The following is a 24,085-nucleotide window of genomic DNA, read 5'->3' as shown; positions in this document are numbered from 1 at the left end:
CTATCAGCTTTCATCTTTCCCACTGCTTTGTTACACACTTCTCTTCCACGCAATCAATTTACAATTTCTTTAATGCAAAGAATAATATTAGTACACTTAACTTTCGTAGTTACAGTTTAAATATTATGTAAAATGCATTAATAAAAGGGTCAAAAATAAATTGAAATTTAAATAACAACTTTAAAGGTTAAACAATAGTTAAATCAGTTAAAACTACAAAGTTAATATTCGAACCTTTAACAGTCAAACAAAACACAAACTCCCTCGGTTGATATTTGGACAACTGAAAGTTAAAGTTTCCAACAATCAGACGTGCAGCCAAGCGTAAAGAGATAATTTAAGTTAAGAAACTTAACACTCGGCATTTATTATTAAATTTCATTACACAATTAATTAAAAATATTATGAATTATTTTGGAACTAAATAATTTGAATTATATTTTCATAGATGGCGTTATATTCAATTTTAAAATTTCACTTTCTCTTCTCATGATCTTTGTTTTAATATTATCAAGTCATATAAAAATTGGTTAGGTCCATTCATCACCATCAGCTCACTGTACGTCGCCACCGAGGGGCTCGAAGCCTACCCTAAGTTAAGGGTTAATCACCATAGTCAACCACGCTGGCCTAGTGCAGGTTGGTTGACTTCACACATATCTTTGAATTTCTTCTCAGATATGTGCAGCATCACGATGTTTTCCTTCACCGTAAGAACGTCGGATAAATGTACATATGTAAATCGGAAATCGAAAAACACATTTGGTACATGGCGGGATTCGAACCCAGGACCTGCAGATTGCAAGTCAAGTGGTTAACCCCTGAGCCACCGAAGCTCTTAGGTCCATTAGATTGGGATAATATAGTTTTTCAACAATGAATTTTTCAAATCGGTTCAGTAGTTTCGGAGCCTATTCGATGCACAAAATCAAATCTTTCGAAAAAATATTAGAGTGATTGTAAGTTAATATTTAATACTCCTGTTAAATCATTTTACTTTTTATTTAAATTATTTTTATCATGTAGGACAGTTCCTAAATCAGAATAAAGACATCATTTTTGCTGAAACGAGTTCATTCTGCATTCACTCAACATTTTCCTGACACGTATATTGGTTTTTGTAAGAAAAATGTACTCTTCGCAACATTCATCAATCATACGAGGAATAAATAAAGCTGCAATCCTGAATGCAAATATATCCTTTGAAATATCACTGAATATAAAGGCCATGTGTATATAAAGGCATGTTATATAAACATTTATTTTACATACCCAAAGGTATCAAAAGCAGTTGTCAGTGCCGAAAAAACCTGTAAGAACATATTGTTTCCTTTGTATTATTTACAGTCAAGGGATGACTTTTAATACTCGACTGTTCAAAAAGTATATAACTTTAAACTTTCGTGGATTTTATTATAACATTCGTAAGAAAGGGGATTCTTACCACGATTAAACGGAATATAAGGAGCTTAAACAGCTCAAAGAATCCCATACCTTACGAATGCTATGATCGTAAAGTAATTATTGTTATTTTTGTAATCAATTTTTTTCCCTCTATTGTGTAGACCACGTTTGATCTTAATTCTTCCATCAGGATCTCAAAAATAACTTTATTTTTATAACGGTTCGAGGTATCAAGACGTTCGTTGGATTAGTAAATGCGTAATTGTTTTGTCTATAAGAATTAAATGGAAACGCAAATAGAATATGAGAAAATATAAACAAAAGCTTTAGTAATTAAAATGATACTTACGTAGAAATCAATTGTTCCAGTTATTTTTACACGTCAAGTTAAAGGTCAAGTTTGTTTTAATTTATATAAATTCCAGCTTGATACCTTCACGGTTTTTTGAGAAAAAAGGTCTTGACAGACGGACGGACGGACAACAAAGTGATCCTATAAGGGTTCCGTTTTTTTCCTATGAGGTACGGAACCCTAAAAATACCAATATTTTAACAAGGATATGTCATACTTATAAGATTCTTATCACCCTTTTAATAATATTCCCAGGTATCCAAATGTAAATAATTTAAATGCAATAATAATAAGGATTTAGTATTAAATCACGGAGAGAAAAACACAGTAACGCTTATTCAACGTATGATTAATGATTGTAACAAATGACACACATACTTTACCTCGCTCTTCCTATAAATCTTGAAGAGACATTTTTATGTCGTCGAATATTCAGTGATTGTGAAAAATATTTAGTCGAGTCGTGTTTGTTTTTTACATAACGAGTACGTAAATATATATTGTATTTTAGTATGTACAGTCAGCTGCATTAATATTTACAAAGCTACAGATTTTTTTTACGCCTTCGGTTTCAAACATATGTATGCACGTATTCTTACTTATGCTTAAAACCATAAATACATGTTAATAAGAAATACATAAATATATATTTATGTATTTTTTATAGGAGAAGGGGGCAAACGAGCAACGATTCGCCTAATATTATTTGATCCTCATGGACATCCGTAACGCCAGAGGAACCGCAGATGCGTCGCGTAAAACGTGCACACGTATACTTGATGATTGAAAATGTATACATATTTATGCAGCTGACTGTACTATACAAAGTTTTGCCTATAATTGGCAATTTGATAATTATAGGCAAAATACAGATAGATAAAAAAATATATATTTAACTACTATATTGAACCATTTTTACTTTCATTTGGACGAAGGAATATTTGTAACACTTAACACTTTAAAACTAGATGGCGCTGTTTGCTGTAGGAAAGGCCCAACGACTTCTAATTAGGGTAAATGTTGTTTTTTTCCGTACTTCGTACAAACGTTGAATGTTTCTAATCAAGCCACGTTCAGTAGTTTTCGTTGGGAAATAAACTCTTTATCTTGGTATTATAATGTTTATTTCATAATAAATATGAATTGTGAACACCATAAACGCCTTTGATTAAAAATGTAAATTGCCAGTATTAACTTCAAAGGAAGTAATTTCTTTTTGAAAATTAAAGAGTAAAAAATCACCTTTTGTATTTTACAATAATTGTGGTACTACTCCACGGTTAATGAATTTTTGGATATTTCACCAGTACAGTAGCACTGGCCTGGAACAGACTGTTTCACTGTCACAAATTATAGTTTAATTTATGACTATGACAGCGCCTATTTTAAACGTCACTGATCTACTTTACTGGCATAATCTAAACCAGGCTTAAGCTCTTTTTTGTAAGTCTTTCTCTTCCTTTCTCCTCTTATTCTTCGTCTACTGCTTCCTTTATATATTCTTGTGCTTTATGATATTTATTTTTCACTAATCATCCCTTAGGAACTTTAGATAGTGAATTGTTATTGATTTGTTTATTAGAAAACCTAGACATGAATTAGAACATAGCATTTACTAATTATATTTGTAACTAATCATCAAATAGTGTAATACAGTTTAAAATGATGAAATTCCTGTAAGAATTATCCGCGCTACGGAGATAAAATTAATACTGAAAGTGGGAGGTTTCTACGATCAAAGTGGCGGAAGGAGGGATAAAACGAAGGAAATAATGAAGGCGCCGTAGAAATGCGGACGTTAAATGGATTCGATGGAAGTGGAATTTAAACTAGGTTCAATCGATTTGTTTTAAATAAATATAATGTAATGATCAACTTCGTTTAAAAACAGCGCCTGCAGAAAGTTAATATCATTAAGTATAAAAAGAACATAGACGGCTCAGGGGTCAAGCACTTGACTTGCAATCTGCAGGTCCTGGATTCGAACCCCGCCAGGTACCGTGTGTGTTTTTCGATTTCCGATTTACATATGTACATTTATCCGACATTCTTAAGATATAGGAAAACATCGTGATGCAACCTGCACATGTCTGAGAAGAAATACAAAGATACGTGTGAAGTCAACCAACACGCACTTGGACAGCGTGGTTGACTATGGCCTAATTACCCTTAACTTAAGGTAGGCTCCGAGTCCCTTGGTGGGGACGTATAGTGAGCTGATGATGATGATGATAAAAATAACGTTACAAGGACAGCTACAAATATAAATATAGAGGAGATATAGATAGACTAGGTGTTATTTGCGCTTTTGTCATAGTAAAAACACTTAGTAAATAGCTTATGTATTTCATCAGTCTATTTTCTTCATCTGTGCAAAATTTCATTGAGATTCGTTGAACTATTGTGGAGGTACTATCTGAACTATCTATCCATCTGAACTTTTCCATTAATATTATTAATAAGAAGTATAGTTATACTAAGAAAAAATGGAAAGATTGTATGAAAGGTAACACGATCCGAAGAAAATCGCGATTGAAAAGGCAAATGACGATTTGATTTGGAAGATCTGTTGTGGTCCATTTACAATATATTTTAGACATTTTTAAAACATTCTTACAACAATATTTTGATATCAAATGTGTCATCAATAAAATCTAATATAAAAAAAATTCAAAGCAAATTCAAAGAGTCTGTACGAATACGCTTTCACAAGGAATTTGAATTCTAAAGGCCCACTTACATAAGACGTAGCAATCAATCACAAGGAACTTGACAACTTGTCAGTTCATTCAAAAGCTCCGGGAACGATTTACATGAAAATATGCTTTAATGTCTTCCATTTGACGAGATTAACTTTTAGGTCGGATTAGAGATCATCTTTTTATATAACTTTACACTTGAATCTTAATATTCAGGAAAAATTATAAGAACAAATAATATCGTACAATGTAATACTGGTCTTATAGAGCTGTAAGATATTTACTCGAGCAACTCAATATGAGCGATTGAACTTTAGTATACGAGGAACTACAAACGTACACAATATCTTACTTTGACTCATAGTACGTTAAAATTGAAGCTATATTAACTATTAGCTGTCGCCCGCGACTCCGGTTGCGCAGAATTAAAAAAAAAACTATGTGTTTCTCCAGACTATGTTCTCTACATGTGTGCCAAATTTAATCAAAATCCGTTAAGCCGTTCCGGAGATACCTTCAAACATCCATCTATCCTTCCATACATCCATTTAAACATTTGCATTTACAATATAGAGTAAAGCAACAAGTACGATGTATATGAAAATGACTATTAAAATCATATTTATTAATGGTACGTGAAAGTAAAAAAAAAAATAAGTAGTAATCTATGTGCTCTTCCAGACTATGTTCTACATCAATGCCTTTCATCCAGATCCGGTTACCCTTTCTGGAGATACTTTCTAACAAACATCAATCCATGAAACCTTTTGCATTTATAATATTATGAAGATTTAAAAAAAATACTCATTTCTCAAGTACGAGTAAGTTCATTAAAATTTGAATCCGAAATTTTTTCGATTTATCACATTTTAAAATGATGTAGAATAATAAAACATAGAGTTAGAAATCTCTCAACACGCCTACATAGTTTTTACATCGATAAAAGTTCGAGAAAAGTGAACCGTCAACGATCCATCTTACCAATAACCGGTAAAAGCTTCTAGTGAAAGCGTCGAGCTTTCGTCTGGAAGTAAGGTAAAAAAAGGGAAATATGAAATAATTTTGGATCACAATGAAAAGAATATTTCCAAAAGTTATGACTTGCGAAAAGTACAATTATCGCATTTTTAACAAAAGTTTTTTCAATGCTAGTTAGTGTTATGAAAACAGATGTTCTATTTTTAAACTTAATACTTTTTAAGTTATTCAAACTTACGTGAGACTTTATACTAAACTGATATAAAAACGGCTAAACACTCACGTACATTCGTCCGGTGGCGGCACCGACTAGTTTCGAGCCCATAGGGGGCCCTTCATCAGGATGAGTGTTACTGGTATTATTTCGCGGACGCGGCCCGTCGCTCATGAGCGGACGAATATACCTGAGTGTTTAGCCGTTTTTATATCAGTTTAATACTTTTTAAAGCTAAACAATTTTTCTGCCGAAAGAATACTCCATATATCCATATCTATATCGATTATTTTAATTACTTTTATATGAAATCTTTAAAAATGGATCATCCTGTAAATGATACAGCAGGTTTTTTTCTGTTGCTATAATTAAATCGATTGAAATGGTTTGATTATTATTGTATTCGTTAATCTAATAGTAAATAATATAAAGACATAGATAAAAAAATGTTTAACGGCATTAATTAATTACAAATGTCTCCCGCGACTCCGTCCGCGCGGAATTAAAAAAAACAATTTGTAGCGTATGTGTTCCTCCAGACTATGTTCTACATATATGCCAAAATTCATCGAGTTCTGTTGAGCCGTTCTGCAGATACCTTTTAACAAACATCCAAACATTCGCATTTATAATATTAGTATTATAAGATTTCATTATAAGTTATCTGTGAGTTGTTCGAATAATACATAATGCAACCTCTATAATTTTTCTTTATATTTTGATTATAAAGCTATTAGGTAGCGAAATATACGCTGAATAATTATTTAAAACATTATGTAATTACATAAAGACTTTTTTTTGCCTCAATCCACAAACCTGGTGTCTTAACACGGAGCCGCTTTTTCCGTTCTCATTTTGCAGACTACACAAATTATTTAGAGAAAATTATTCGCTGGCACGCAAACCTACCCACAATGGGTTCACTTTACCGCTGAATACTGTATTTGTAATCAGATTCAAATTGGTAAGTGAAAATACAACACTTTAAGATACCTATATTGTTATTGAATATAAGTTTTATATGGGGGAAAAATATGGATGTATTTTTAGGAACAAAATCCGACACTGTGCCGGTGTACTGGCGCAACAATAGACATACTAAAATGTCAACGTTTATGTCACTATTAATTTTGACACTTGACTTTGTAACGAAAGCACGTTATTCGCGCCCAAGGATTCCAACTAAACTTATATATAAAATTCACGCGTCACAATTTTTGTTCCCATACTCCTCCTGCTTGACTGATTCTCGTGAAATTTTGTGAGCATATTGAGTAGGTCTGAGAAACAGCCAACATTTATTTTTAATCCCGCGCGGACGAAGTCGCGGGCGACAGCTAGTCTTATATACATATTAATTCTCGCGTCACAATTTTCGTTCCCATACTCCTCCGAAACGGCTTGACCGATTCTCATGAAATTTTGTGAGCATATTGAGTAGGTCTGAGGATCGGCCAATTTTTAATCCCGCGCGGACGGAGTCGCGGGCGACAGCTACTAATGTCTAAAAGTATGAACTTGCAGTTTTAAATTAATCATAATTTAAAATCGATAGAATAAATCAAGACAGAATTTGTAGCAAACCAAATTATGTTATCTTCATTCAAATTGATCGATGTTTCAAATACTTGGGGTAACTACTTTGTAACTAGAAAAAAAGTTGTGTTAGTTTTGTTTCAATTGAATTAATACCGTAAGTCCTCATCTCTTTCATTCTCTTTGAAAATAACAGAGACGACAATATATATTTTAGTGATGTTTCGGCAGTGGTAACTCACCGTTAACTTTGTTAGTAAATTGTTCGCGTATTTATCTATTCTGTTTATATTTTAATTACTCGTTCACGCTCGAATAGAATGAAAGAGAAAGTTGTATTTATTAATTTGTAGGTGTTGTTTGTTTTGTACCCTTATTTAACTTAGGCCTGCTACGTACCGAGCTCCATTAAATAAATAGTAGAGATTTACTTACAGTTGAAAAGGCTCTAAATACATTCGCCGTGTATCCGACCGTAGCGTTATTGCGTGACTACTAAATTATTTCTACTCCCTTCACAATATGAACAAGTTCGCCGATTTGGCTTCGAAATGCGAAATAATTTTTTGCGAAGGATTTTATATGTTTTCTCTTCTATATTATATATTATTGTACGAAACCACTACTACAGTGGAAACACAGAGTAGTGCTTTCTTTTTATAATATACATAATTTAGAAAAGATTGACTAAGACCAAAAAACCGCTGGCGAGACGCCGTAGAGCTTGATCTGCTGGAGCTACAAGCGATGGACAGGCAGGAGAAGTCGCAAGACAGGCGACTTTGGCGATCTCTTGTATCGGAGGCCAAGACCCACTTTGGGTCGATGCGCCAACGGAGTAAGTAAGTAAGACCAAAAAAAATATGGAATGACTGTGTGAAAGAGGATATGCGTTGGAAGGGGGTAGATTCGGATATGACGGCTGATAGAGATGTATGGAGGAGTAGTATATACTGTGCCGACCCTCAATAGGGATAAGGACAGGTTGAGGATGATGATGAGAAAAGATTGACTTACTATTTTTCAAATAGATACCTATAGTAATAAAATTAAATCGAACATTATTTAGTTTTAAGTCTACAAAGCCGAGCACATTGCATCTAATCCATTGGCTTTACGAACTCCAGTCTAACCAATACAAACAAAATTAATCCAACAAATCCCATTATTGATTGCATGTTGCGGAATGTAATGTACCGTAGTACAGAACTTTCTCAATACAGCGGCCACCGACACAACTTCAACGTAGCATCCGTAGCTACGTAGCGTCGTAGCAACGTAGCATCTTTTATCCGTAAATCTGAACGAACACAGCCAATGGCTACGTTTGTTCTAAACTTCCAACTGAAATGTTCGTAGTATAGCGAAATACATTGATAAGTTTAAAACATAAAACAAATTTTATTTCCTTATATCGCAAAGTTGTCGCAGACATTTGTTCCTTTGTATTTTCATGTGGAAATGCTTTTCACTTTGTACTCAAACGTTGACGAAATTTTTGTTACATAGTAAAGGAAATAATTGATTATATATGTATTCTAATAGTTCTTTTCTTTTAAATACTTTCCACATTACTGACACCTTAGTAACTACAATTTTCTTTTTTTTTTGCATGCATTGCATAGTAACTTAAATATATTTCTATCATAAATGTTAATCTTATGAGACACATTAGATGATATTCAAATGTAAATAGCCCCCAAACATTTGAATAACCTGACAGGTTGTCAAGTTGGTGAAGATTGATGTACACTTACGAAGGTGGCCCTTTATAATTCACAATTGTTCTCGTATACATCGTACTGTCCTTGTTTAAATTGTAATATATTAATTATATAAACATTATGTTAAACATATTTACATAAGAATAAAGAACTTTTGAATACATACATATAATATTTACTCGTATATCTTGATTAATAAATGACTGGAAAATTGTAAAATCGTTAACTTAGATGATGTTATAATAAAAAAAAAAATACAAAATCGGTCAAAGAATTTTGAGAGCTATGTTTATGGGCTATTGAAGTATAATCAACTAATTCTTACTAATATAATAAATGTGAAAGTTTACATGGATGGATGTTTGTTGCAAGATATCTTCAGAACGGCACAACAGAACCTGAATAAATTAGAACATAGTCTAAAAAAAAAACATAGGCTACTAAATTTTATTTTATAATTCTGCGCCGACGAAGTCGAGGGCAAAATCACAATAATTATTAAAAAATATATTTATTAGATCTGAAACTTTTCAATGTATCGTGACTTTTGATTTAGCGGATTTGAAACTCCTATATAATCGATGTATGCAGATTACGTCATAGGGATATCGTAAGTAACTCTATCGTGTCAGATTCGGTGGCACAAAGCGACATCGCATGAGCAATATCACTTGCTACATTACCTCATACTAAACGAACTATTGCTAACGCTTAAGCGATAACCAACCTTAACACATTCACATAAGGATTACTTCTGCTTGCAGTAAAAAAGAAGGCAAAAGTAAAATTATTCAACAGAGAATATAAGTTAGGTAATAAGTTTTATAACTCAAAATGTAGCGTAAAAGTAGACGAAATAAATGTTGATATTTTAGAGACATTCATGTCACCTAGCGTTTCTGAATTTTGTCAGTTTTATAATTTACCATCAGACGGGGTTGGAACCCTTTCAGTTTACAGCTACTTCAATCGTCAATACGTTGTACTCACCCTCTTCCTGCTATTATGTGATATTCATTAAAATCTCATCACCTTAGTGACGCGTAAACTTTAAGTGGTTATGTCTGGGTAATTGTAGCTTGAGGGTGCGTATGACGTCATATTTTACAGATCTCTACTTAGTATGAATGATTATTGAACGTAATAAATCCTGTTTAGTATGTACGTGGTAAAAGTTGTAATTCGATACTTACTTGAATATTTACCTGTCTTTTACATTGGTAGTTCAAGCGTTTTGGTAACGAAGTTAGTCAATGTATTTGACAAGAATATTGTATAATTCGCATCCAAGAGAACAACGACGTAAGTATCAAAAACACAATAATAACTTTTCCACTTCATAAATTCACGTTTCGAATTTTCAATCTGTGACACAATTTATTATTGATAGTAGAGTAACATACAAAAAATAGCAAAAACGTAATAACGGCATTGTTCTATTGGAAAAGCGATATAATTTTTAATTAATATAGAGAAATGACTATACAATTTATAAATATGTTCATCCTGGAAAATATCAACAAGTTTTACAATGTAGAAATTCTAGGTCACATAAAATACCTCTTTTAACGAACAGAGCGCAAGCACGCATCGGAGTATCCTTCGATCGTAAATCTGAATAAATAAGGCATTCGAAGGCGCTGTTTGTTTCGAGCGTCTCTTCGCAGCCTCGCTTCCAGCAAGGATCAAGATGTATCCGCTTATAGTATATTTTGAATTGTAGGAAATTCTTTTACAATGCAAATAGTTATACTTTAGTATTTTAAATCAAGTATCAAGGAGTTTAAAGTAGATTTATATTATTGCCTGTCGCCTGCGACTCCGACCGCGTGCAAATAAAAAAAAATAGTAGAGTACGTGTTCTTCCAGGCTACTTATGTTCTACTTCTACATATATGTCAAGTTACAACGAGATCCGTTCAGCCGTTCCGTAGATACCTTCAAACAAACATCCATCCATCCAAACATTCGAATCTATTCTATATCTATACATATATATAAGAAAGTCGTGTTAGGTACACTATTTATAACTCAATAACGGCTTTACCAATATGGCTGAAAATTAGTGAGGAGGTAGCTTAGAGCCAGGAGACGGACATAGGATACAATTTTTTTTTCGAATTTATGCCTTGAAGCGCTGTTTTTTATTTAATTACTAATATTATAAATGCGAACGTTTAGATGGATGTGATGTGGATGGATGGATGGGTGAGCTACACTAATTAAATTATTTTAAATAGTCACGCGGACGGAGTCGCGGGCGACAGCTAGTATAAGATTAGTAAGAAGTAGACAATCGTTATCTAAATGTTGTTTTGTTTACTACATGAGACATTCGCAATAGCTATAATTTTGTGTTTAGTTTGATTATATTCGTGGAATGACGAATAAAAGGTAAGTTAGTACGTTTTTTCTGGACGCAATACTATTGAAAAATTGCTTGCTGACTACGTTAGGTTCACCTTGATGTAATTTGTTAACCTACTGAATATTTTATTTCCACGCTATTCAAATAACCTGAAATAATAATTTTCTTTTGTTATAATAACTAGATCAAAGAAACTAGGGAAATTCGGAAAACTGGCTATCTAATTTCTTATTTATGACATAAGTAAAGTAGGTCTTTCGGTTTTACATCCGCTTCTAAAAATGTTAACAAGAAAATTTGTAAAAATGTTTTATCATTGTAGAAGAAAGGATTTTTTGAAAATTTATTATAAAGATATCCTACCTGGTTTAATATTTGATTTTATTTTATATTATTAGGTAGCAAACGAACAAACGGCCACTTGAATTCGCCGAAAGCGAAACTAACACTGACTAACAAATCTTACTAATGTTACTAATATTATAAATGCGAAAGGTTACATGGTTGGATGGATGAATATTTTTTTGAATATATCTCCGGAACGGCTTAACGGATCTCTATGAAATTATGCATAGATGTAGAACATAATCTGGAAGAACACATAGGCTACTTCTTACGTTTTTTAATTCCTCACAGACGGAGTCGCGGGTGATAACTAGTAAATTATATCTTGCAATATATTACTTCTAACAATAATAAGGGGAGATGAATTTACGAGTACTAATTACAACTATTACGCACTATTTCCTACACCTGAGTCTAAAGACGTACTCCATTTAGTTTAGAATATAATTCATCAAGATTATAAATTAACAAAGCTGATTACAAATGTCCTAAACTTCAATATAATATTAAAATAAATAGCTTCTCATCATACGATATTAATTGTTACAATTATTAAACTAAAACAAACTAGTATCATAATTAAAAACTACTAACGACTAAGCCCTTAAGATCCGAACTGAGGACCTTTTATAAAACCTATAACAAAACAAAATTCACGATTATGTTTCTCGTGCTCAGATATTTTTAAATATGAAGGCATGTTACATGTAAATATAATTGAACATTAAAAGAAAACTTATATAGAATATATTAGGTATTAAATAAAAAAAACTTAAATTGTAATTATAATACAATTAGGACTAACTGCCTACTCAAAGTCGTTAAGTTGGCACTCAAGAATCTGCTTAGTGTAGATTTATTATGATTAATTTAGACTTAAGTAGCTATTAAAGATTTTTTACAATCAAATTCAAACAAAAGAAATCTCGCAAGAGTATTTTCTTTGATATACTCAGTGAATAGGAAGTCGGGGGAGAAGTGGCTCTTTCGTAAATCTGAATAAATAACGCATACAGTGGCATCGTTTGTCCTGGATTTCGAGTCGCGCCGACTTTGCGAAGCATGTTGTGAAGTTTGCAAGTTGGAAGCGTAAACTACGCCGTTGCTAAATAATTCTCGAAACAATAGCAAGAGCAGACACTTTATAAATGTCTCCTCAAAGTACTTTATACATGAAAATAATTTATACGGAACTTAGGAATAATTTCAGCTGCATGATAATAATTACGTTTGTGTTTAATTTTTAAAGCAATACAAGACACGACCACATTTTAATATTGAATTTTACATTTATACCAATAATTATGGACACAAAATATATGAAAAATACTTTATCGAATCTTTAAAAAAGACAAAAAATAAGAATTAATATAACATTACAGTAGACCTCTATTAGAGACGTTATTTTATTATGAAGTCAACCGAAAGATTTTATTTTATTAAAAATATTTTATTACGACGAGTTTATTTTATATATTACAGTTATAACCTACCAGAAAATATGAACGAAAAAGACGTTTAAACATTCAACTTAAAACAAAAAAATACTGAGCGCGTACATATATTCTGTGAATTCCCACATTCAGGTTTGAGAGTAAGCCTGCTGGTATTTGTGTTCACGCCGGCGGTGGAATTGAAAATGAAGAATAAAGCTGGAATTTTGCGATGGAAACTTGTCTTGGTGAGAATTTGAATTTCAAATTGGGCCGTAATATTCCACTGGAAGACTACGGTCGTTAGAGAGATGCGTTTTCTACGAGTTAAAGTGGAATTGCAACAAACAATTAAAACAACAATAAAACAAAACAACTCCATAAAATGTGTAGTTTATAATTACGAATGGCAAAGTTGAACAAACTAGTTACTAGTTTTACAATTTTATTGACTGTTTGTGATAAAAAGTTTTTGATTGCGACAAAATCAAATATAATTTAATAATGTTTTTGTGTAATAAAATTTGTTTGTCAATAAGTATGGAAGGACAACATCGTGATGCAACCTGCACATATCTGAGAAGAAATTCAAAGACATGCGAGAAGTCAACCAACCCGCACTTGGCCAGCGTGGTTGACTATGGCCTAATCACCCCTAACTGAGGGTAGGCTCCGAGTCCCTCGGTGGGGACGTATAGTGAGCTGATGATGTATGTATGTATGTATGTAAATAAAATTATATTGAACGGTTTTAATATGTTTCAGTATTAGTTTTAATGCAAAAAAATATGTTATTTACGTTATTTTTATATTAAAAAAAGGTACAATGCATTGTAGTTGTAGTTAAAATAATCAGACTTTAAAAATTCACAAATCAAAGTAAGATTTTCCCCTAGTTTATGACTTTTATCGCTAATTTATCTCATCGGCATTACACAGGGTGGCAAGCTGCGTCACTTGTATTTCAGTGCGGCGCAGTGTGAATCGAAAATGAAGAATAACCGTGCAATCCTCGACGGGAACTTCTCTCGGTAAGAATTTGAATTTCAAATTAGGCTGTATTCGTCGGGGAAGTTTGTAGTTGGCTCAATTCGTATCTCCTAAGACTTGAAAACAGCACGGCTCCAAAGTAAGGTAAGAAGATAATTAAAAAAAAGAAAATTTAAACCCAGTACGATTATGTATTACTTTTCAAGAAACCAAACCATAATTCACTAATTGTGACCACTATTTAACAAATTGGTTATTTATTATTATCACTAGGTAACATGTAATGACTCGTTCACATGTGAACTTTTTTTAAATACACTAGCTGTCGCCGGCGACTCCGTCCGCGCGGGATTAAATATAGATGTTGGCCGATTCTCAGACCTACTCAATATGCTTACAAAATTTCATGTGAATCGGTCAAGCCGTTTCGGAGGTGTATGGGAATGAAAATTGAGACACGAGAATTTTATAATATATATATAAGATTACGTTACTGACGATTATGATTAAGACGCGTATAAGAAAATGTATCAAATGTCAGGTATGTATATGTTATTCTAGCTGTCGCCCGCGACTCCGTCCGCGCGGAATTAAAAAAAAAAAGATATTTAGTAGTCTATGTGTTCTTCCAGATTAAATTCTATATATGTGTGCCAAATTACAACGAGATCCGTTTAGTCGTTCGTCGTTAGTAAGATAGTTAACGGATTAGTTGAATATAAATGTTAAATGACCATATCGACACATTTTACGTAGACATGGAGTGCTGTAATAAATTTACAAAAACATATTTTGTATACCCAACATAAAATTTAAACTAGTTCCACGTGACACGTTCTAAAAAATACTAGTTAGAACTCTACAAAGTGCTCGTTCCATAAATCTAAATAAATAACGCATAGAGCGCGGTGCAATTTCCATTCCTCTAGTTACTCCAGTTGACTCTACCACAGGGGATATAGAGTATTACGTTAAACCTCACGTAAGATGGATTTTGACTGCGCTCCGTTGAAGTTTGTAGTATAAAGTGGTTATTTCATATTCCATCAAAAAGACATGCATAATAAAACTGATGCCAGACGTACGCTCTTTTTATCTCTCTGATTTTTTTTGGTATTTTACTGCGAGTAAAATTACTTAATATTGTACCTTAAAAATGACTAAGTTTTTGATGAGACAGTATCATAAACATTATAAAAACACTCTCGAATGTTCGTCCCGTCGGGGGTCCTTCATCAGGGAATTGGTACTAGTGGTATCATACGTTAGTACTTTTAAACATTAATCTAGGATTTAATACGACGTAAGAACTTAACTCTGGCAGTGGTTTATAGATACAGTCAAATATAAAGGTGAGATTTAAATGATAAAAACAATATCTCACCTGTTCGACTCCATAAATCAATATACGAAGCTGTATGTGTGATGTTCATACGTACATTCACAAATAAGGAGTGTTATCGGGTGTCTGATAAATTACCCCCAACCCCTTTAACCTCGGAGCGTTGGATGCTTGAAATAAGGTAACATAACGCGAGCCGTTATCTCTCGTTTATTTGATATTCCCCCAGGTCACCGAATCCGATGAAATTTCCTGATTTATCCGTACCATTTTTTGTATTTCGAATTCGTTTATCGATTAATATTAACAACGTGTATTGTTAAATGTTAAACAAGAATTGATTTCAATGATTGCTCTTTAATAACTATGCTGCGTTGACTGGTTTCTGAGACTAAAATCCGTATATAAAACACATCGTCATCTCTGTCATTATTTTTACGAACAGATAACAATATGTTTTAAACGGAGATTTTGGTATCAGAAACCCACGGTGAGAGTTTGATTTTGTATGCTGCAATTAGCATCAAATCTTCGTACAATCGTTACAATTTTTATGGTACTTGCTCCAGGCAATGGTTATAATGAATGTTTATTTCCATTCTAATTACGAGACCAATTTAATGTTTTTAACAATAGATGGCACTTTGTTTAATTACGAATAGGAGATAGATGTCGCTGTAGTCATTACTTTATTATGATTCGATGATCAAAGATTTGTTAAGAACACCGAAGGAAATAATTATTAATTCTAAATTATTAAAGCAAATATTCAGCTTTAAGTAATCATATTGTTTAAAACAATTCAAAACGTACATACCGTCCGTACTTTATTCAAAAAAGGACACAATTTCGCATAAAGTCGTAGCTTTTTATCACCTTTTATATCTCAATTTTCCCTTTTTTCTGACGAGATTGGCTCCAGCATCCGTGATATCAATCTAGGTCGGTGAGAGAGTAAGTTAATGGCACGTGATACTAAGGCGGGGGAAATAAATGTAACGCACTTTGTTTTGAAAAGTGAAAACACTTTTATATATTCTTATTTTGTACGAAAATTGTTAATATGAGTTTTCTATTACTATTAACTGTAGTCTAGTTTTCAAAGACTTGCATCAAAACATATTGCCATCTCACTCATGCCCAGGAATAAACAGAGATAGAATATCTTTTAATATAAGTGATACTGCAGTGGAAACTCTCGGTAACTCGATGTTAAAGGTAAACGCACAATTGTAGCGCTTAACTAATTATTTGATATGACTAACTTGTTCTAACATTTTGAAGAATATTAGTAAATTATTATTCTCGCAGTTTGCAAATTCCAAACATGACGAGTAAAATCTTCCATTTTTTTATTCAGATGTACTAGAAAACATGTCTTAATAATATTATGAATGTTTAGATGGATTGATCGATGTTTGTTTGTATCGCGCCGAAGTTTGGCACAGACGTTGACGTTGTCTGGAAGAACAAATAACTAAGTTTTTTTTTTTAATTCCGCACGTACGGAGTCGCAGGCGACAGCTAGTATATGATGCAATAAGAACTCAGTCCGACGTTGTTTAAGTGAGATCTTCCCTGCGCACCTGGGTTGCCACTTTAAAGTAAATGTACTTTGAGATAAATGACGAAGAGAGAACATACGCTCGTCTCTTTGTTGTTAAATTACCAGGCAATTATAGAACAGTATAATTTATTTTCATGATGTAGGCCTAATTTTAGTCCTATATCTCTTCCCGCCCTTTTTTTATGAAGATAGGATGATAAGGGAAAATGCATTTGACGGAGGAGATAGGATGTGGGAAGCGGTTTTTTCGCTATTTCGGCGAGTTCAGTTGGTCACCTTATAATATAAAAAAAATATGAATACGCAATGTATGCGAAATAATTCACAATACGCATATCTAATCTAAACTAGATTAAACAGATAATTATATTATTTCCTCTGTATTTTCTTCGTTTATCGTAAAGACCGTGTAGCCCTAATAATGATCCTTCACAAGGCCAGCGGACAGTGCGATAGAATAGTAAGTAGAGTAGTAATGTTTCTTAGAAAGTACACACTGCGTCAGTAGTTCCAACAGAATTGTCTTTGCAGTACTGTTGTATCTACTCCTCTGCCTTTGTTAAACTGGCATAAAGAAAATGCGTCGTAATGTGGCATGTGACTGAATAGAGCGTGATATTTGGAATGATTTAAAATATGTGCCTTTGACAAACATTGCGGTACGGTAACGTTATATTTACGTAACTGATAATTGCTTATTTTATAACTGATATTGATATACCGATTAAGTAATCACTTTGTGTCTGGCAGAAAAAAATGTATTTTAAATTAAAAAAAATGTATTCTACAATTCAATTAAAAAATTGTATTTTACAATTTTTTTATTTTATTTTTTCGGGACTACTTCATAGGTATACGTTTGAATATGCAAATGACGGTTTCTATGTATGTTCATTGCTAAACTTCTTAATGTCTAAAAGATAACGCGCGAATCGCCAGGAACGGCTGTGCTGTGCGAGAAATTTGTTAACTCACTTGACATTGGCCCAATCCGTCGAGGCAGAGCCATAAACAAGAAACAGAAAACAGAAATTTGTTAATGCGCGTTCTCCTAAAACGGCATCACTGATTTTGATTTGTGTTCTTATCTAAAGTATAGCAATAATAGGGCCGTTCGGTTGACCTCTACGCTTATAATAAAAGGATATTCATAAAACTTTCCATCAATACGCAACTAAATGTGTAATATGTCGTCCATCAGAGGAAAAAAGTTTTAACTCTTAGGGGACCTAAAAGTAACATTCTTCGTCAGATGGGTCGATCGCATTTTTACCAATTACAATAATGAAAGTGGTCCATATCTATATATATAAAAGAAAGTCGTGTTAGTTACACTATTTATAACTCAAAAACGGCTTTACTGATACGCCTGACAATTGGTAAGGAGGTAGCTTAGAGCCAGGAGACGGACATAGGATACTATTTTTCATTTTTTTTTCGAACTTAGAATTTTGCCTTGAAGAGCTACTTTTTATTTAACTTACTAATATTATAAATGCGAATGATTAGATGGATGTGATGTGGATGGATGGATGGATGGGCTACACTAAATAAGTTTTTCTATATATCCACGCGGACGGAGTCGCGGGCGACAGCTAATTTTTTGTAATAAAAATGCGACAAATCAAGACGAATGTTATATCATCTTTTATTACCACAAATCCTCTCGGTTTTACCAGATTAAACAAGACATAGAAGCAATCAGCCATATCTTTGGGACATACAATATAACCGAATTAATTGTTTCTCGACTATCCTACATAATTAATTATACACCTGGGTTTCGGAACGTGTTCACAGAATAATCGCTTACTATAAGATTGTTTCATTTGTAAACAAGGAAATGAAACTGTTCTACAACAAATGATTAAATAACTAAATATCTTTTATAACGTCAGTGGCTCAGAGGTTAAACATTTGACTTGTATTTACAGGTTCTGGGTTCAAATCCCGCTATTTACCAGTGACGTTCTTACGGTGAAGGAAAACATCGTGATGCAACCTGCACGTAGCGGTTAGTTCCAAAATATACCTAATTGTAAGTAAAATACAAATAACGAAATCTTCAGTAATAATCAGATATAGTCCTGTGTCAATATTTAACAATATATTATTCAAAAATACTAGGTCCGCATGTGACGTAGGCATATGTAGGAAAATATTTTCTTTTTTTGCATCCTCTCCTCCGACGATTAAAGGTATGCAACGCATATGCAATTGCGTATGTCTATGGGCAACGGTCACTTCGATACTTCAGTGATTTCAGGTGGTCACTCGCTCGTTTGTCACCTTATGAAATAAAAAAAATGTGACGTTTGCCATTGAGGTTTGCGCTACTGACGATAAATAAAGAATTTGTCAGGAAATATTTCTAATGTCCGTTCTAAAATTGACTTAATTTTAAATATCTAAGGTTGAATTACAAATAGTTGGGTAAATTGTTTCACTATGAAAATCTCTTAATATATTATTTAATATTCTTTATTTGTTGCCGGTTCACTGAACTCACAAAAGAATTCTCTTTCCTTTCGTCTTTGAAGATTCGCTTTTTAATATTCGCTCGCGGATGATCAATAGACGAAATACCAAAAGAACGTAATTGGATAACACGGGATTTACTTAAAATACTTAGATTATTAGATACCAGTTGTATTCTATCATTTCTTACTAATACTATAAATTCGAATGTTTACATGGATGGATGAATGTTTGTTTGAGGGTATCTCCGGAATCGTTTAGCGGATATTGATAAAATTTGGCACAGATGTAGAATTAATCTTAAAGAATACATAGGTTACTCATTTTTTTAATCCGCGCGGACGGAATCTCGGGCGACAGCTAGTTAAAGAATATAAAGAGAAAGAAATCATTCTGTGATTCAAAAAATTTACCAAATGTAGTAATTCATATTAAAGTGTAGGTCACGTACACGGTCTTCGTCTTAGATGTTAGCACTAATGAAAATTGTTAATAGTAATTTTAAGTGCTCATTAACCACAAGTTCTACGTCAGAGGAAAATGCATCGTTGAAATTGTTACGAAGACTACCAATCTGTATTAGTTTTAAATGGCAAAAACTATAAATAAAATTAGAATTTCCGTATAACGATACGATTTAACGAAATCCATACTATATTATTGCGTAGTTTATAACGATTTTTTTTAAATTATTTTTCTGTCTGTCCACAAGACTGTGTTTGTTCCGGGTTATCTTCAGAACAGCTGGACCGATTTTGACCGGACTCAGACTAGAAGGTAGCTGTTGCATGCATGTTAAAGGCTACTCTTTGAGTCTGCGCTGACGATGTCAGGGCGACTGCTAGTTTTATACATCTCTAAATATGTGATTTCGAATCTTAAAAAGATTTCAAAATATTTGTTATAAGGTCGGTAAAGGTTATTTTATTTATGAATCTTATTTCACTAATCGGTTTAAAGTAAATCCATAATACGAGCTCTACTCGCGACTCTATAATGCGAAATTGTATCGCATGAGCTACAGATAACGGCTTATGTTATGCTAGTTTCACACTAGGGTAGAACAGAAAGCGCTAATCTTCCTTATATTATAAATGCGAATATTTTGATGGATGTTTGTTTGGAAGTATCCCCGGTAAAACATACTCTGGAAGAACACATTAATTATGTTTTTTAAAGGTTGTTTATGGTTTCATTTTTTATATCAAACGTATTGTTTCCTACAGAAACATTAATTAAAACGTAACCCGTTATTGTAGCTTTGTCTTTTTTTATTACCTCAATTTGGCGATCCCCTAACAAATTAGGGCCGTCTGTATTCGTCTAAAGCCGTGTGAGAGTAAAGTTAATGACACGTGTGTTACGCGGCTGAAAAATATGTTTACATTTTATTTTTAGCGGTCGAGTTTTTTGGACCATGACAGAGTTTTATTTTTGTTTTTATTTTATTTTTAATTAACAGTTATTTAACGTATTAACATTTGAAAGGATGATGTTTTAATTATGTAAAAAAATCTTAAGAATCTGTTTTTTTTTTTTCGACAACGACAAACTCATTGTTTTCTCTCACTTATTACTCTATTTTCTTTATTATAATATTGATTGTTAGGTATTCAAAGATGTGTGTGAAATCAACCAACGCGCATTAGGCCAGCGTGGTTGACTATGGCTTTGTCACCCTTAACTAAGGGTAGGCCCTGAGCCCTTCAGTGGGGACTTACAGTGGGCTGTGATGATGCTATTAAGTTAAATTAATAATTATACAATTCGTTTTGTTTTAGTTTTTAATGAATGTAAGATATATAACACATTTCCTTTTCCTTTAGTTCAACTTTGAGTTGTATCTCATTTTTCTTTTTTTTTTCGCAAGATTCACGCTGAAACTAAGCCCGTGAGAATAAAGTTAATGGCACGTATCTGGTGTATTGCCGGAGTATAAAAAGTTAGTAGCTGTAATATACATTCCTAGTCATATTTCTTTCGGAAACTTAAGTTTTTTTTTAACATCTGCCTTTATATATATTTATTTTATTTACAATATGCTCGTTAATATATTAAAAATAATGCTATTCAGAATCCTTCAAAAGTTAACTTTTATTTCGAAGAAATTGACAATATGTAATATTTGATTTCTAATCTATAATATCGTCTACTAGCTGTCGCCTGTGACTCCGACCGCGCGGAATTAAAAAACAAAATTAGTAGTCTACGTGTTCTTCCAGACTGTTTTATATGTATGTCAAATTTCATCAAGATCCGTTCAAGTTCTAGAGATACCTTCAAACAATCCATCCATCTAAACATTCGCGTTTATATAATATTATATACAGTAAGATAACAAAATATTGTAATTTTAAGGTTTTATTGAACTTGAAGACCTCTAATAGTGTATTGGGTAAATCACAAACGTTTGGAAAAAACGTATCACCATATTTTTTTTCCCCCCAATTTTGACTAAAACCTAGATACAAATTCAAGTGGAATTTCTATCTAAATGAATGCTTGTAATTGCAAGAACAAAATTAGATTTCACCTGACACTTGGCACCCGAGAGACTTTATCGTTTGGCTCCATTCCCGTGTTCCCGCAGGTGAGGCCTTACATAACCTACAAGAGACACGATTTGTGAAATATTTTAACACGGAGCCGAAAAAAGGATTATTCACATTTCGAATGAAGTGTACACGTGTATTTATCTATCTATATATACAAAAGAAAGTCGTGCTAGTTACACTATTTATAACTCAAGAACGGCTTTACCGATATGGCTGAAAAATGGTGAGGAGGTAGCTTAGAGCCAGGAGACGGACATAGGATATTTATTCATTTTTTTTTCAAATTTATGACTTGAAGAGCTTTTTATTTAACTTACTAAAATTATAAATGCGAATGTTTAGATGGATGTGATGTGGATGGATGGTTGTGTGGGCTACACTAATTACTTTTTTTTATATATCCACGCGGACGGAGTCGCGGGCCACAGCTTCTAAATATTATATTAATAGAGTATACTCGGTTACAGTTTAAGTACATGGATTATGATCACCTTACCTCATGCATGATATTACTATGAAAGCCATATATTACTCATCGACCCTTAAAGCTGACAGTGTGTCAGGTCTGAATAAATTTGAATATCAAATAAACTTTAGACACCATATTGGAATTGATAATGCCTCTGAACGTTAAAGAAAATCGGTAATTTATTATCATTTATTATAATTTATTCGAATATTGTAAGTTCACTTTGCATAATGTATTAGTTTTCCAGGTGTATGGAAATAAAAATATGCTTGAATATTATATCGAAAACTTATCTTCTGGTTACGCTTTAGTCTCTAAATTGTCTGCAATTTTTATTTTTGTATCAGGCAAATATCATGTTATCATTACGTATTATTCATATCAGTATGTATATTTTAATCTATACTAAAGTTAAATATTACTAATATTATAAATGCTAAAGCTTGGATGGATGTTTGTTACAATGTATTTCCGGAACGGGTCAACGGATCTTGTTTTTTTTTATAACAGAAGGTGGCAAACGAGCAGCGGGAACATCGAGGTGTTCAACGACGCCCACGGACATCAGCAATACCAGAGGAACCGCAAATGCGTTGCCGGCCTTTGAGATAGTGATAAGCTCGCATCTTGAAGGACCCTCAGTCGTAGCGGTTTGGAAATACCGCCGGGGACAGACCATTCCAACGCTGCTGTGCGAGGCAGGAAGTTTAGAACATAGTCTGGAAGAACACATATGCTATTTATTAAGTTTTTATTTTAATTCCACGCAGACGGAGTCGCAGGCAACAGCTAGTTAAATATAAATGCAAACGAAAAAAAAAACATTATAAATATGTCAAACTAAATAATATACTGTGCATGTTAATAATTAAATGACAGCATAGAGTTACAGTCATTATTTAAATATTAATTTAAAAAAAAATAATTAATTAAAACTTTAGAGATGACTTAATTTAGTACTGCAATTTACACAAATTATAATAAAGGTTGTGTGTTTGCTTTCAAATGCATTAACTTTAAACAAATCTCGCAGCACAGAGTAAACAACCCAGTAGAGCGTACACATTGTAACAGATGGATGCATTGCGACGCGCACTGCCGACTTGTGGTAACGCGAGGCAATCAATCTCTATTTTAAACTTACTCTGTACATCAATTTTACTACACAACGTGCGGTTTTCAAAATATGAAAATAAACTTTATACGAATTATGAAAATAAATGGTTTTTGGTAGGTTTTTAATGGCGGCCAGTGATAACTCACGCTCGTGACCTATAGGGGTAGGCAGAGATTACGTATTTTTCATTTGACTCATCCTGGTACACCTTTTTTTCAGAGGGGAATGCTTTATGCATACTTCGCGGGGATAGTTATGTGGGATTCTCTCGGATGGGAAGCTTACCCACTTAACCCCTCTGTTCCTCCTACACATCGTGGCGAGGCCACGGGCACGCTTGCGATCCTGACACAACTTCCTATTCCAAATTCATACATCTATGCATTCTGGTCAGTTACGGAACCTCGAAAGATTTTACCGTATCTTTAGTACAGTTTATTTATAGATAAAAAAATCATATAGTTTAGTGATATTTGAATATATAATACGATCTATTTTTACATATCAAAACTAC

The 24,085-nt window shown here is 33.1% G+C and overlaps 1 protein-coding gene across 1 annotated transcript in view; it reads right to left on the bottom strand.

Annotated features, from left to right (window-relative positions):
• The window catches only part of LOC106114290 (hemicentin-2), a 220,266-nt gene that overhangs the window by 116,079 nt on the left and 80,102 nt on the right, over window positions 1-24,085 (bottom strand). The gene's annotated exons all lie outside the window — the stretch shown is intronic.

Source organism: Papilio xuthus, unplaced genomic scaffold, assembly GCF_000836235.2.
Source record: "Papilio xuthus unplaced genomic scaffold, Pxut_1.1 DF828142.1, whole genome shotgun sequence".
NCBI classification, from domain to species: Eukaryota; Metazoa; Arthropoda; class Insecta; order Lepidoptera; family Papilionidae; genus Papilio; species Papilio xuthus.
Note: the sequence above shows the minus strand (reverse complement) of the source record. Positions and strands in the feature narration are given on the sequence as shown.